Raw genomic sequence first — 17,406 nt, 5'->3', positions numbered from 1 at the left:
CTGTGCTTATATTCTGATCCTGGTGAGAGTAGGAGCAGAGTGCACTGAGTCCTGACTTTTTCTGGTTGGAGTCCCTGTGACTAGCACTTGCTCTAAAACCTGCTGGAAAGCACTAGGAAGCTTTAAACTGATACAAGCACTCACCTCTCCTTGTTAATAAAGATAAATTAACTGTAGGCACTAAACAGCCTATAATTTCCAAGTACCTTGACAAGGTAAGGGAAAACAGCTCTTGTACTTTACAAAAAAAAGCACCTAACCAGGCATGTCCAAGGGTCAGCTTCTGGTGATTTCTCCTGTCCATCTGATGAATCTGAGCATACTGGGGCAATGCAGCAATTGCCTCATGTACACAGACAACCCTCTCCTCCTACCACCTAACACTACAGCCTGCGAGAGATGCACTTACATAGCCAAACTGGAAGCAAAGCTCTCTCCAGCCAAGATTGTGCTAGACAATCAAGAGAAGAAGGTTAACACCTACACTACACCTCAAGCAACACATAGCCATTCAAAAGCCTCACCACCAACACCCACACATAACAACACTAAACCCACATATGTGGAGGCCCTTAAAATTAACCTGCCCAAGAAACAAGGACCTCCGAAGCTGAAACACAAACACCAATCACAACCAAAGTATCACATAGCTCACAACACTGGTGTACCACTCAACAACAGCCCCTAAGGCAAGTCAACGTACCCAACACTTTAGTCATAAGTGACTCTATAGTCAGCCACACTGATGTCCCACTCACCAGGCTGAACAAGGAGAAAATTACAGTCAGCTGCCTGTTGGGTGCCAGGATCTGCCACATACAACATGCATTTAAGTCACTCCACAACAAGTACAAATACAACTCTGTCATTATCCATGTTGGAGTGAATGACTTGAGATGTACCTCCCTGAAGTACATGAAAAGAGACATAGAAGAGCTCTCAGATCATGTGGCCCAGGCAGGTTTGACCCTAACCCTGAGTAGCATCCTGCCTTCACCCAGAATGATACCACAATAAAAGGACAAAATGATTGACTTCAACAATTGGCTAAGCTTCTGGTGTCATTCAAAGGGGATCCAGTATCTGTCTGCCTGGGATGACATGATTGACAAACTACGATGCTTTGCCAGAGATGGTCTGCAACTGTCACCCCTGGGATTCAGGGGCTATTGCCAACCCTACAGTGCCTTTTTTAGGCAAGGTTCAAAGGACTAAACCACCACCTTAACAGGTACATGTATGCAAAATCTGAAGGTAATGCTACTCAGTGCTAGAAGTCTAAACCTCAAAATGTGCTCTCTCAAGGCACTCCTAAAAATGGAGAACATTGATATCAGTGCAGTAACTAAGACCTGGTTCAAGGCTCCAGAGAGTACCCCTGCAATACCAGGCTACAACTCTTACCACACTTTTTGGCCACCAAACCAGGACCGAATCACTAAAGATGAAGGAGTGTTCATATTCACCAAGGATATTCACACCTCCAGGCTAGTTGCCCAACACAATGCAACTGAAATTCTCCAGGTGCATCTACCACTAGGTTAGACTGCAATCCAAATTGTAGCTTGCTACAGATCCCCCACCATGCCCTAAAATTCTCACTACACCTTTCTTAACATACTGGAAAATATTAAGATACAACCAAACACCCTAATACTGGTGATTTCAACTACCTTGCCATTAACTGGGAAAACTACTTATGTACCAACACCTTTGCCCAACGGTTCTTGAAATTTATAAATTTCAATGCCCTGGATTGACTAATCCATAGTCTCACCAGTAGTGGCGGCTGGTGACTTCAAATTAAAGGGGGGCTGCAAGAGACAGATGAATGGGTGGGGCCAATGGGAAGGGGTGTGACCAACTAGAAAGGGGTGGAGCTATGCTCAAAACCACAACAACTGGAACTTTAATTAAATACGCTGCCCTGGGTGCCAAACCGTCATTATGAAAGTCCAATCAAGACAAAATGAAGTGTAGAAGAAAAAAATATTTCAATGCATTGGGTACATGACAACTTACTTAATATCTAGATGGAAACACAAAGGTTGTGAGGCATGAAAAAAATAAATTGCTTTTTAAAAACATTCCTGGAATGCCAGTCAAAATCAAGTATAAAAAAAACACAAGCAGCACTCTAAGTTCTAATTATAATTTATATTCAGCTTTATAAAATTACCAAATAACATGCTGAAAGTAGCAATCTCTGTGATACCCCCACTTGTAAAAATGTTTCTTATCCAAAAAAGACCTGCTGCCTGACAACAACTATCCACTTGTTTCATGGAGAACACATGATCAAAGTAAAAAATGAACAGCGAACAAGAAACAAGCTCAAGATAAATTGCTTAAAGGAATACTGCACAAGTTATGGACCACACATGATAGATTGTCATTCTGTTTAGTTTACGGTTACAGGTAAAGCCTGCAAAGATAACTGCAAGTCTCCAACAAATGTAATGAGCTTCTGAAAATATTGTAATCCTGTCCTTTATTACAAATACTGTCATATGCATTTCAATACCTAAGGCTTATTCATTATCTAGTTATGTAAATATTCTCTGCATGGCAACAATGAAAAGGCTTTCAATGTTGGTAATTCTTTAACAGTATGCTTATTAAAGCTTACTTGCATCTTACAATCTCCGACAAGCTTACCTGATGGTCATTAAAGCATTGCTACTTTAATACAGAGCAAAAAGCATTTAATACAGTTGAGCAATGGTTTTTAAACCATTGCCTCCTACTTAACCCTAAAAAAACTAAACTTCTACTCTTTGCTCCTACTCGCAGGTCAACCCCTCTTAACTTCACTCTTATATCCAAGAACGGGACTCTTATATCTCCTGACCTAACCACTAAACTTCTTGGAATAACCATAGATAATAACCTAAACTTCGATACTCATATTAACATCACTATAAAAACAGTAAATAAGAAACTGGGATCCCTTTACAGAATCAGACCCTTTCTTACTCCTTCAGCCAAAACCACTATAGCTAGAACTCATTTAATCTCTACCCTACTCTATGCTTCACCCATATTTACCAATCTCTCAAAAAACAACCTCAACAGACTTGCTGCCTCCTATCATAGTATTGCTAGATTTGCCACAGGTTCTCCTTTTAGAACACATCATTGTAACAACCTAAAACAATTAGGATGGCTAGAGTTCCAAAACCACGTACTATTTCACCAACTTGCTATTATCCATAAGATCCTGTATTACCCCACCTGTACACCTATACTGACTACTCTCATAACCCCCTACAACAATCTTAAGAATTTACGCTCTTCTAATAAGTTACTTATTACTACCAGCAAATCCAACAACTCAGCTGGAGATTCGTTGTTCTCTAACTCTGTAGGCAAACATTGGAACATACTTCTCTCTGAACTCCTATCTCTGTCCTCTATAACACTTTTTAAACAGAAACTAAAACAATTTCTCAGTACTCATTGGCTATGCCCTTGTACTAACCCTGACTAACTTTTTGTCTATTTCCTATGTGTTCTCTGCTTCTAATATGAGTATGTTCTATCTACTGACATCCTCTTGCTGTTTCCTATAAATCTTGTATTTCACTGTATCACTTGGCACAATTGTATAAGTAAACAACTTTATTATGCTATTTTATTCTGCTTGCACAAGTACACAACTATTTTGTTTTATATTTTTGTTTTTCATATCTCCTCATGAGCCATGTACTCCTGTAATGACAACTGCATCAAGTCTGTATGGCTGAAACTGTTTAGAACTTTTTAACTACTGTTATACATCTCTGAATTGTGACAACTTTTACTGTATATATTGTGTTTGTGTTGGAGCTTTTCTCTCTGGGCCTCTACTGAAAATGGATTTGTATTCCAGTTAGACCAGCCCAGTCAACAAATGTAAAATAAATAAATAAAATAAACAGGGCACTGCAACAGCATGCATTTTCTGGATAATAAGAAGCATAAATAATCAACAGTATAAAAATATGACAGAAAGATGAAAAGCCACGGTCATACTTGTGATCTACCTTGGATGGGGGGATACTCTACACACTTACACTGCATAACTGCTCCTTGCCTTGCTTGGACACATCCAGAGCCACTACAATGGGGAGTGGAGTGCAACAAGTAGGTCACAGTTTGAAATGTCTCTGGCTGATGGTGATGGCTCTGACACTCATACCTCTCAACCTCAGAGCAAGAAATCTGGACAAAGCCATAGATAGTAAACTGAAAAGGCAAAACAGACTACTGAAAAACAAAATAGAGAAGAAACCACACAGTAGCACAGAATGAAATGATAAAGCACTTTTCGTTTATTCCAATAAACAAACTTCTTCAGATCAAGAAAAACAAAAAGTCACAGCTTAAATACTCTCTGGGCTAATACTTACAAAGTCAATTAGCTACTTAAGGTGAAAGCTGACTTACAAGACACGCCCTATTTGCAAACACAACTAGACTAAAAACTGCTTTTAAAGTAAAAGCTAAAAATCCAAATAGTCAGACTAAAAGTACAACTAGCGTTGTCTATAAAAATGTGTAAATCTAGCCTACTACTAAGCTAGTGAGGCAAGGAAATAATAATTACAAGTGCATAAAAACTCCGCTGGTGTTTGTAAAACTGAGTTAATACAAATACCTATGTTAGTGCACTAAACTGTGTATGTTGAAGCACATCAAGTGTGCTGAACATAATTGGTAATAAGTAAAGTATCAAGATAAAACTACAAATTCTCAGCAAAAAATACTCAGCAAAAAATACACATAAGGTCACTGAACCAAGGTGCTCAAGAGCATTAGAATAACTGTGTCGTGCTAGTGTGGAAGGTAACCTGACACAGCCTACCTATTAAGGCTCCTAAGTTTAAGAACACTACTTAAAGAACAGTTCTCGTTCAGATCTTGTGAACTGTATGCGTTGAGTCTAATTTGCCAAAACAGCTCTCGCTCTTCTAACTTAAGTGGGAGAGGAGCACCCCTGAAGTCCTGTGTGATCTGGTCAATAATCAAAAATTTAAACATATGGTTGGGATAAACTGAAATGTGTTTTGCTAGTGCATTATCAAGTTTCTGCTTCCTGATTGCATAAGTATGTTCACAAATGCGGTCACGTAGGCATCATTCTGTTTTGCCCACGTAGAAAGCTGTACAGGTTTGGCACATAGCTAAGTAGATCACCATTCTTGAGTTACAGTTAGCTCTTAGGTTCAACTTGTATTCGTAATCGTGAACTTTAAATCTATTGGATTCCGAGATGTATTGACAAAAATTGCACGCCTGGCATTTAAACATGCCAGCTGCCATTGTTTTTTTTGATATTATGTCGTTCAAGGAGGGCTTTGAGGTTTTTTGCCTTTCTATAAACAACCAATGGGTGATTACCAAGTTTTTGGTGTACTTTGTTGTCCTTTTTGAGTAAGTCCCAATTTTTACGTAGTGCCTGAACACAGTCACTACTATTGAGACTGTATGTTGCTATGCATGTGACACCAAAACATTCAGAAGGATGCCTACTTGTGTGGACATCTACTAAGTCTGTGTTCGAGGGTTCAGTGTCATTCATAAGAACCAACTCTCTATTCAAGATTGGTTTATAAAAATGACACTGACGCTTAGACGACACTTCTTCTATAATAGTGTCTAACATTTCATGTGGGTAACCCCGGTGTAAAAACATATTCCTTAGGTGTCCACATTCATTGGCAAAATCACTATCCAATGTGATAATGCAGGCTGCCCTCACTAGCTGGCCTTTGACGATCGCCCGCTTCTGATGAAAAGGATGACAACTTGTGTAGTGCAGGAATGAGTTGGAGTACGTTACTTTCCTATATATATTAGCTGTATATTTGTGAAAGCTAGTGTCTTTAGAAAGTAAAATATCCAAGTACAGGATGGCTTCAGTATGGAAACTAGCAGTGAATTTCAAAAACTGTGTAGTTGAATTAAAATAGTCCACTAACGCTTCACTCGTGGGCAAGTCACCGTCCAGGAGGATAAAAATATCGTCCAAGTAACGGATGTAAAAAATCACCTGGTCTTTAAATGGGCAGTTAGTGGACACGTAATCATGTTCCCATTGTGCCATGACTAGATTGGCAACACTGGCCCCACAAGGGGAACCCATGGCTACTCCAGTTTTTTGCAAATAAAAGTTGTTGTCAAATGTAAAAAAATTGTTAGACAAGACCAGGTCCAACAATTCGTGAACCAGAACCAACTCATTCCCACTACTACCATTAGATCTAAGCACTTGTTCTACCCAGTCCACTGCTATGTCTTGGGGAATGCAGGTGTACAAATCTTTAACATCAATAGTAAGGAAATTGTACCTTGTGTTGAAATCTAACTTGTTAATTTTACCAAGGAATGACCAAGAATCTTTGCAGATCTGTGGAAAGTTGACCAAGTGTTTCTGTAAAATGTTGTCAATGATTTTAGCACATGGATAGGTAGGAGAACCACGGCCATCTACAAGTGGTCTCATGGGTGGGTTGTGGACATCCTTGTGGATTTTAGGGATACCAAACAAGCACGGGAAACGAGGGTAAGTTGTTAAGTAATTGTATGTGTGTTGTGTTACCCTACCCTCGATGAACATTTCCTCAATGTGGTCTTTGATTGTGATGTACACTTTATTTATTTCAGAACGTGAGCTGGTAGAATATGAAGGACTGTCCAACAGGCTAAACATCCTATCTTGATAGTCAACTTCATCAAATACAACAAGACCCCCTCCCTTGTCCAGTTTACAGAATCTAATATTCTGAAATTTAATCCAGTCAAGGCATTCCATTTCTTTTTTATTGTTAAAATAAGCACTCAATGTTGAATGGTGTGGTGTTTTGTTGAAGTTTTGACGAATGTCTAATTCGCAAACCAGTTCAAAAATTTGTAAAAAGGGATGGAGTGGGGGGGGTTGTAGGTACTAGGAATCCTAAAATTATTGTCGTCAAGTGGGTAAGAGCCTACAAACAGCAAGTTCAAGTTAAGCTTCCTAACGTATAATTTTAGGTCTATAATTGAGTTGACCAGATCTGCTTTCTGAGCTGGTACGTAAGTGTACCCTTTGGACAATAACTCAACTAGTTCAGGTGTAATATTTACAGTAGAGAAGTTGTATACATTAAAATCACCTTGTTTGTTCATGAGTATAACAGGAGTGTTAGCAGTACTTTCATTACAAACAGCAGACATGTTATGTGTATTTGTCTCAGTTGTTAAACAAGGGTCACATTTCCCGTCAGTAAACCCTGGTGTAGTAACAATGTCAACTTCAAGGCAGTCTCTCAGTGGACTGTTGGCGATGGCTTGATGGATCGCTACTGTCTCTGCTTCTGCTTGTTCCTCTGGTGGGAAAAAGCCGCCTGTTGTTTTGGCTTTGCCCCTAAAAAATTAGCATCGTTGGACCTAAGATTGTAATGTCCAGTTTTTTTATTGTTGTTGTTACAAGAGTGATCTGATAGGTCATAATCTGAGTCAGATGGAGCATTAGAACAGTCAACGGATGGACCCAGAGGACGACCTGCCTGAGCGGAGTTCACATTTGTAGATGGTTCACCATTGTTGGGTTGAACGGGTTTGACATTCCTTTTTGGGGGCTGCCAAACTTGTGCTGATGGAGGTTTAGGATAAGCTGTCTCATCCTTGTAAGCCTTCAAGTCTCTGTCAATTTTCCTAGTTTTATTGTTTTTCAGTTTACCAAGGTACTGCTCAATACTAGAAAAAATCCTGTTATATTCATATTTATAGCGAACAAACTCTGAGTCCAATTTAATAGTTTCATCGAGTTCTGACACTTGTCTGCTCAGAGCTTCAACCAGTATTGCATAATGTTTGATCATTAAGTTAAGTAACTTAAAGCCTTGCCGATCAAAAAGTACAAGAAGGTCCTTATGGAACTGTGAATTGACAACCAGACCAGTTGGGTATTGATGGTGGCGAAGGCCTTTGGGAACTATCTTGAGTTTCAAACATTCTTGAAAGTACGATATCTCTAATTGAGTCTTTTTTAGTTTCACTAAAATGTTGTCAAAGTTTTTAAGATTAGTAAAAATGTTGACCTGCTCACCTTGATACACTCCAGTCATTGAAGGTAGTTGATCTAATGCTGTAGAAAAGGTGAAGTTGTCAGTCAACCAGTTGTTAATGTCCGGGATTCGGGTAACCCCTGTGTCGCTTACGCGAATCACAGACTCCGAACGAAAGTTAGAAGATGTATCACGCTGCTGGTTAAGAACTATAGGTAGTTCCAAGGCTGGAATACTCCTCTGCCCACAGTCAATGTTGAACTGGTCTGTAGACTGTAAATTATCAGACCCAATGACTCCACTCGCTAATAGTCGTGCCTCATCACTGAAAGGCCGCAGGTTACTAGACACTGCAGCCAAAGGTTGAAGCACTTCTCTATTCGGAGCTAACTTTACCGCCATACCAGTTAAAGTAGATGTATTTAGAGGAGGAGTCTTAGTAGTATTAATTTGCCATTCAAGATTCTCCATACGCCCAGAAAGCGAGTCTAGTCGTGCCATCAAAGTGGTCAGGACTTGGTTGTTGTTACTGGATTCGGTAACACCTCCAGCTGGTTGGTCATTGCTGATAGCAGCATTCCTAAAAGCTTCAGGAATATCATCCAAAGATGTGCTTAAACTGTGGAAAACTTTCTCAGACACCATGAAACAAACTTGTAAACTGAAAAGGCAAAACAGACTACTGAAAAACAAAATAGAGAAGAAACCACACAGTAGCACAGAACGAAATGATAAAGCGCTTTTCGTTTATTCCAATAAACAAACTTCTTCAGATCAAGAAAAACAAAAAGTCACAGCTTAAGTACTCTCTGGGCTAATACTTACAAAGTCAATTAACTACTTAAGGTGAAAGCTGACTTACAAGACACGCCCTATTTGCAAACACAACTAGACTAAAAACTGCTTTTAAAGTACTTTAAAGTAAACTGCTTGGACACATCCAGAGCCACTACAATGGGGAGTGGAGTGCAACAAGTAGGTCACAATTTGAAATGTCTCTGGCAGACGGTGATGGCTCTGACACTCATACCTCTCAACCTCAGAGCAAGAAATCTGGACAAAGCCATAGATAGAAGTGGGACACAGGCCCAAAAATAAAGACAATTTTTAAATATTGCTCTTATAAACTTAGAAAGATAATAGAATAGTAGTAGGTCTTGCATTAGTATGAATTTTCTGAAGGGTATGAAATCTGAAACTCAAATGTCTGCCATTATTTTCTAACTTCAATCTTAAATGATTTGCTACTAATTTGCCAGAAAACCACAATTTTATGAAAAACAGACCAAATATGTTATGCAAAAATATAAAATTGCCACACAATACAGCTGGGAACCTGTCAAAGAAGGGACACCTTTTTAAAATTAGTACTGTTAACTTGAGCAGCTGACAAAATAAGACCATCTACATACATTTCTGAAATAAAAGTAATCTATAACTCTGATCATTATAGTTATTTATAATTGTAAACCCTCCACGTTTTCTTCCAAAATTGCCATTTTGCAGAGGGATTATTAAGGGGAGAGCAACATTTTGAGCCAAAATTGGAGACAGTTGAGAGGTTTGGATATTCCTAATTCTATAAAGCGATTTATTTACACGTACCTCTAAACCTCTTAATGCAGTTAATCTGGATATGGCCAAATATATTGGGGGAACATACAAACAGTACTAAAAAGACAGTTGATAGAATAACAGGTCTTGCTTTAGCATGCATTTTTCTGAAGGTTATGACGTCTGAAACTCAATGTCTGTCATTATTTAGTGACGTCATTCCTAAATGATTTGGCAGAAAACCACAAATTTTATGAGGAACAAACCAAAAATAAGAAGCAAAAATCTATTCATTCTGCAAAAGTCTGGACAGTTGAGAGGTATAGTTCCACTGGGGCTGTCTAAGTTTGCTGCCCTTCCCCCCTTTCACAAAATCATGGTCGAATGGAGCGTCCCCCCTGCAGCCATTCCAATGTCCCATTCCTTGGTTATTTCACCCCATTTGCCATAAACACTGTAATGTGCATACTGCTTTACTTCTGCGATGATATAGATTTCATTTGAAAGTTTTATTTTATATTTTACTGCATAAACCCTAATAGATATCTGCTAAACAAAGCAATGCAGTCTCACAATGAAAATAGATTTAGCATTAAAACTTCTCTGCCCTTGAAACTCACATTCAGTGAAACAGCATTGAAACCCTCATTCAAAGAAAATACATTTTGCCAGTGGCAGATAAAGATTAATTTTGGGCTGTTTTCAAATCATAGGCCCCTTGAACACGAAACATACACATGCTCTTTGATACACCTTCCTGACTGTATTAAATTATATTCCTTGTACAATACAGTACAGTTGAACTGCCCAATTCAGAACATTTCCATCATAAAAGTCTACTCAAACTTCAACAGTCCACCAGTATCAGTAAATATGCACAATCTCTAAAGAAGTAAAAGCCATCTAAATAATTCCACATTAAAGAAATCTGTTAACTAATGAAGAGGTTACTGCTAGCAAACAACTGTATATGTCATTGTTTCATCTACAAATAAAGTGCCTGTTGCCCTTGAGGAATTAATTGCTTATGTTGCATTAAAAAAATTATAATGCTAGTAATATCGCAATAGGGAATGGATGGTAAACTAATAACAGGTTCATAGTTACTAGGTATCTTCACCAAAGAGGGCATCCATCCCCTTTAAAACAGAGTACAGTATCAGCAATGGATATACCTACTGTGGGAGTAGAACCCACAGCCTTCTGCATCAAAAGCAAGTACACTATCTGTTGTGCTATTTGCAATGCACGCAGACTTGGCATAAGCAGCACTAAACTTTTGTTCCCCTGCAGCTCCCAGCTCCTTGTAAAATCTACTTGACACTCAGCTGTATCTCTGAACTTTGCAGCACAAGAAATCTGGACAAAGACAAAATTTATTTTGGGAGGGACAAAAGCCCAAAAACCAGGGACACATTTAAAACATTGCTTGTATAATGTTGGAAAGTTGCTAGAATAAAATGCTGTGTTATCACCATACATTTCACTGCCAAGCATTGAACCCAGGTCCCTGTGCTAAACAGCCAGAGCAACATACCACTATGCCAAATCATCTATTTTTATGAAAGAAAGGAAGACTGAAACTTAAATGGCTACCATTTAGTGAATTCAGTTCTCACCATAGCTGTCAACATCTTAGCACAAAATACCTGAACAAAGCCAATAATGGGGGACTACATCCCCTAAACATATTCAGTGAGTTCAGTTATCACCGTAGCTCTCACAACCTTGGCACAAAAAACCTGGACGAAGCCAATAATGGGGTAATAGAGTACAACAAATAGGGACAAATATCCACTGAGGACACCAGAGCAAACTCACACAAACACAGGGAGGACATGCAGACTCCACACAGAAGACACCCCAGCCAAGATTCAAACCAGACAACCCACAGCTATCAGACAACACTGCTACCACTGCACCACTGCACTACTGTCTGTTTCAAGTAACAAAAATACAGAAACCACAGATCTTATGAGGAACAGAACAAATATGAGGCAAAAATCTGCAAATGTTTTAGAAATGGTGGTGGGCAGGGAATTCAGCCTCTTGTCACTTGAGTCCAAGGTACATGGTTCAAGCCTTATTCTCTACCCACCACCATGAAGCAACTGGGGCATTTCACACACATGCAATTACCATTTCCTTACTTTACAAATTGCCCCTGTTGTTTCCTGCTATTATTTCCTTGCCTCTTATAAATCACAGATCATTACAGTCAGTCAGTAATGCCAAACATTACATTCTCTTTCTTCTTATTGCTCAGGAAGTGCATCATAGATATTAGTACTATTGCTAGAATAACTTTTTAAGTCACCCCAAGGAGTACCTAAAAATTCACACACACACACACACACACACACACACACACACACACACACACACACACACACACACACACACACACACCTGTTTCCCGATCGTACACCCTACCTGTCTCAACCACAATCCGATCCTGTACTTGGTCCATCCTGCAGCTTCTTGGTCTGGCGTGCAACAAATCCATCTTCAGCTCCCCGATCTCTGTCCTCCATGCTGGCATGATCTGCACCTCCCATCCTAGCCCACGTATACTCTCCCACAAGATGTGAGGATGCTGGAGCCTCCTGCTATTGGTCCAGACTGTGGGCGATGCAGTCTGCTGACCGTCTGGTTTGTGCGGTCATCACTGCACAGATCTCTGGGTTGGAAGGGAGGAGTTTACTCCCTTCCCTATCCGGACTGCCTAACTGAGCAGTCTGGAGCTCAGGAATGCCTGAGCATGCGTGCTTGGTATTCTGGCCTGCCTAACACAGCAGCCAGGAGCTAAGCACGCATGCGTGCAGTCCAACATTTTTTTTTTTTATTATTTTCATGTTTTATATGTTCTATTTTTATTTTTTCTACAGGGACTGAGGGGACTGGGGACTTTATTTCACAGGTGGGAGGGCTGCAGTCCCGCAGTACTATGGCATGAGCTGCCCTTTACCACCAGGGGCTCCAGTATCCTGGACCTGGTCATTACCAACATGGCAAATCGATGCTCCACACCAGTGGTCACCCCCTCATTGGTTAGGTCTGACCATAAGCTAATCACCTTTGACATCCACATCCCACCCCAACCCTCAGTATGGAAACATCCGTAAAAAACTTCTCCAAGGCCAACTTCATGCTACTCAAGTCAGAAGTGACAAACGTGATGACACCCATGCAGATGGGAACTGAAAGTTCAACTGCCGGATCCTACACTAAAGCACTGCATGAGCACATACACTCATGCATGAATCGTGCCATCCCAAATAGAATCAAGATGCTCTCTTCCAAAAAAAGAAGTCAATGTGGTGGTCGCCTGTCATAAACAAACTGTACAACAAAAGGAAGAAACTGTTGCAGAAAAGAGGAAAATCTCAGGATGCAAAAAACTCCCTTACCAGCCTCAGTAAGAAGATGAGATCTCTCATAAAATCCTCCAGAGCTAGTTATGAAAATAAAAATGCCAAAGATTCTAAAGACAACCACAAGGCATTCTATAGCTATGTCAAGAATCTAAATGGCAAGGCTCAGATCTGCTCTGAGCTACGACAGAATGACATTAAATATACTGATCCCAAGGACATTGCCAATATCCTGGCAGATCGATTCAGTGCCACCTTCACCCCCCTCTCACCCCTTAAAGGGTCCATCTCAATACTGAAAGATTGCCAAATTCTGGTAATAATGGCCATACAGGTAAAAACCACACTCTCCAAAGCTAAGAATACAGCATCCATGGGACCAGATGACATACCGGGCTGTGTACTACATGAACTACAAAATGAACTGGCACATCACCTAAGTGTCATGCTTAATCATAGCCTCACCTCAGGCTTCATTTCCACTGAGTGACACACAGCTACAGTTATCCCACTCCAGAAGGGGGATCCACCTTGGATCCTGGGAACTACCGTCCCATCAGTCTGATGAGCCTGATCTGCAAGGCCATAGAATGTATTATCGTGGAACTTATAAACAAAGACATTGGCAACCTTCAAACACTGGACCCCTCCCAGTTTGGGTTCGTGAAGGGCCAATCGTGTCTCCTGAACCTGATTGACTTCTTCGAATCAGTCTCCAGAGCCACGGACAAGGGTATAGTGGTCCACACAGCCTATATGGACCTCGCCAAGGCCTTTAACACCATCCCCTACTCTTGTATCATAGATAAACTTACTAAGCTGGGCATAAATCCCTACGTCACTCGATGGGTTGCCAACTGGCTTACTGACAGAGCCCATACTGTAAAAGTAGCTGACTCCAAATCCAGCTCCAGACAAGTGACAAGTGGAGTACGTCAGGGTTCAGTCCTGGGACCACTCTTGTTTGGCATTTACTTCTCTAAAGTACAGGCCAACACTAAGGGACTCTGGCTAACAAAGTTTGCAGATGACTGCAAACTGGGAGCCATTATTGAATCCCCAAATGATGTGGATATTCTACAAAAGGGCCTTACAGAAACAGATGCATGGTGCCAGAGCCATGGGCTCAAGCTCAATGCCAAGAAGTGTATAGGTATTCTCTTTGGGAAAAAAACATGTACCCATGAATTACCACATAGGTGGCAGTGCACTAAACACTGAAAGTGTGATAAGAGATTTAGGAACACAGGTGGACAGTGGTTTCACCTTTGATAACCATATCACAACAGTCAGGAAATCCTTCTATGTGGCATACCTCATCACTAAGAGCTTTTCATCCAGAAAAAATGAGATCATTGTCCCACTGTACTCATCCCTCATTAGACCCATCATAGAGTACAATGCCCTGTTTGGTATGTACCTCACAAGACATCTGCAACAACTGGAAAGGCCACAGAAACACCTCACTAAAAGAGTCACAGGCCTAAAACAGATGCCCTATGCTGACCGACTAAAAAACTTAAGCTATACTCTGTCGCATATCATCTACTCAGAGGCAATCTCTGCTTAACATACAAGGCCATGTCAAATCCAGAGCTGTTGGACATGCTACACTTAAAGAAATCCCAATCCCTCAGAGCCACATGCTTCAGGGATCTAAACCTTGTCATCACAATGAACAAAACATGCTGGAGGGATAGGTTCCTGACCCAGAGACTCCCCATACTCTGGAATAGACTGCCCATACATGTCAAGCAGGGTGCCTCCTTGGCCCTCTTCAAAAGGAGCCTTGAAGACTGAATGGGAGATAGGAAATTTACCCCGGGGATCACATCAGTCCCCCTGCTAGACAGGGGTCCAGGGAAGTAAATATTGTGGGAAGAAATAGCCAGGGAATTGTTATGGTGAGACCTTTATAGGCCCTAGGGTCGATAGCCTAGTACCCAACCTATAAACCTATGAACCTATGAATCTCCACAACTCAGTATTAACTTACATGGTTTTCACCAACTGGTAACCTCCCCCAGTTGTATCCATAAATCATCTTCCTGCAATCCAACAATCAACTGGATACCCCCTGTACTTTACCTGACACCTGTGAGTGATCATCTACCCACCTTCATCCAGTGACACTCCACCCACCAAACCAAATCATAGAGACTTCCGTAAACTCTCTAACTTTAATACTAACTTATTCAACTCCACTCTATCCAGTACTAACTGGTCATTCCTCTGGCATCTCCCCCTCAGTGAAGCTGTGCAAAAATGTAACCACGTTTTCCTAGATACTCTCAACTCTCTCACCCCCTCCAGAAAAAATAGAGCCAAATCTAACTATGCCCCCTGGCTTTCTAAGGAAACCCACACCCTTATGCCCAAAAGAAATATTGCATGGAAAGCCTGAGCTAAAAACAAAACACCAGCTCTGCTATAGAACTACAAAGAACTCAGGAACAAGCCAAAAAATAAATCAATAATGATAAAAAAATCCTACTACAGCTCCCCCCAAATTAACTACAAATCTAACCCATGTAAATTCTGGTCCACTATCAATAAACTTCTCCAGCCAGGCTCCCCATCTACACCCTCCCCTTTCCCAAATAACACCTCTCTTAAAACCGCTACCCTTCTCAACAATCACTTCATTGAAACTGTCCAAAACTTTACACAATCTAATCATAACCCAAACACCCCTCCTACCTCATCCAACACACTTAATAAAAAACTCTTCAGTTTTCAGCCTGTCCCTACTTCTTCTTCTTTCAGCTTTTCCCAGTTAGGGGTCACCACAGCGGATCACCGTCTGCTCATGACTGGCAGTGGAGTTTTGCAATGTCAAGTTGCCAGCCTGGCACCCAACTTTCCACAGAAGGCACACACACACACACACACACACACACACACACACACACACACACACACACACACACACACACACAAATACTCACACCTAGGGCCAATTTAGTGTGTCCAATCCACCTACAGCATGTCTTTGGGATGTGGGAGGAAACCAGAGTACCCGGAGGAAACCCACGTGACCACAGGGAGGACATGCAGACTCCACACAGAAGGTACCCCAGTTGAGGATTGAACCGGAGAACCTCTTGCTGTGAGGAGGCAATGCTAACGGCTGCACCAGCATGGCCGCCCTTTCAACCTGTCCCCACTGCCTATATCAAATTACTTCTACTTAAACTCAAACCCTGCTCACCCTACTGTGATAATCTCCCACCTACCTTCCTCAAACTAGCTGCCGAATACATAGCCTACCCTGTATTCCTGCTTATTAATAGATCCATTCAAGAAGCTACCATCCCTGACATCTGGAAATCCTTCATCATCCCACTGCATAAAGGGGGAAATTCTACTGACACATCTAACTACAGATCCATAGCCATCCTTTCTCCCTATCTAAAATACTTGAAAAATGCATTCATACTCAGCTACTAAACTTTCTCCTACAAGAAAACCTTCTCACACCCATTCAATATGGCTTCCAGCCTAACCACAGCACAGCTATAGCCCTCTTATCTTTCACTCATACTGTAGCAGAGGCCAGAGATAACAACCAACTTGTATCCTGTCTTTTCCTCAACCTCTCCAAAGCCTTTGACACTGCCTCCCACCCTATCCTTTTATCTAAACTTGCTAACCTCAATCTCTCTGCCCTCTCCTTGGCCTGGTTCACCAGTTACCTCTCAAATTGATTACAGTCTGTCAAACGGCTATTGTCCTGTTCCCTCTCCCTTCCTGTGACATTCAGTGTCCCCCAAGATTCCATCCTTGGTCCCCTCCTATATAACATTTTTACAAATGAACTACATACAGCCTGCAGTCAATCCTCTCCAATTCAATACGCCGACAGTTCCACTCTCATCTCCATCTCCAATAACATCTCAGATCGCCGTGCCCAAATACAAGACACCTTCCTATCTAATGAAAGGTGGCTGTCCAATAATCAACTAATTTTTAACCCAAAAAACGAAATTCCTGCTTTTTCTCCCTCGCACTCTCGCTCAACACAAATCCACCTTTGCCATTACTTCCTCTAACAAAACAATCATTCAGCCTGAACCCCACACTAAGCTCCTTGGTACTATCATTGATGATGCACTAAAATTTAATCTACATATTCTTCAAAGCATTAAAAAAACATCAAAACCTTGGCCTACTGTATCAAAATAAAAAAAATTCTAACAGACTTTCCCTCGCTCATGCTTTCCTTCTCCCTTCCATTCTCTATGCTGCCCCTATCCTAACTAACATACAATCAACAGCCCTGTCCAAACTACAACAAACATACCACAAAATAGCTAGATTTGTCACTAACACTCCTTACAACTCTCCCCACTGCCTTGCTCTAAACTCTCTCCAATGGCTGGAGTTCACCCAACAACTCCTCCTATCCCAGCTTCAAATCGCTCACTCTACACTACACAAACCTTCCT

The sequence above is a fragment of the Protopterus annectens genome, chromosome 6.part1, assembly GCF_019279795.1.
Source record: "Protopterus annectens isolate FY-2018-M chromosome 6.part1, PAN1.0, whole genome shotgun sequence".
NCBI classification, from domain to species: domain Eukaryota; kingdom Metazoa; phylum Chordata; order Ceratodontiformes; family Protopteridae; genus Protopterus; species Protopterus annectens.
This window is presented reverse-complemented; position numbering follows the sequence as displayed.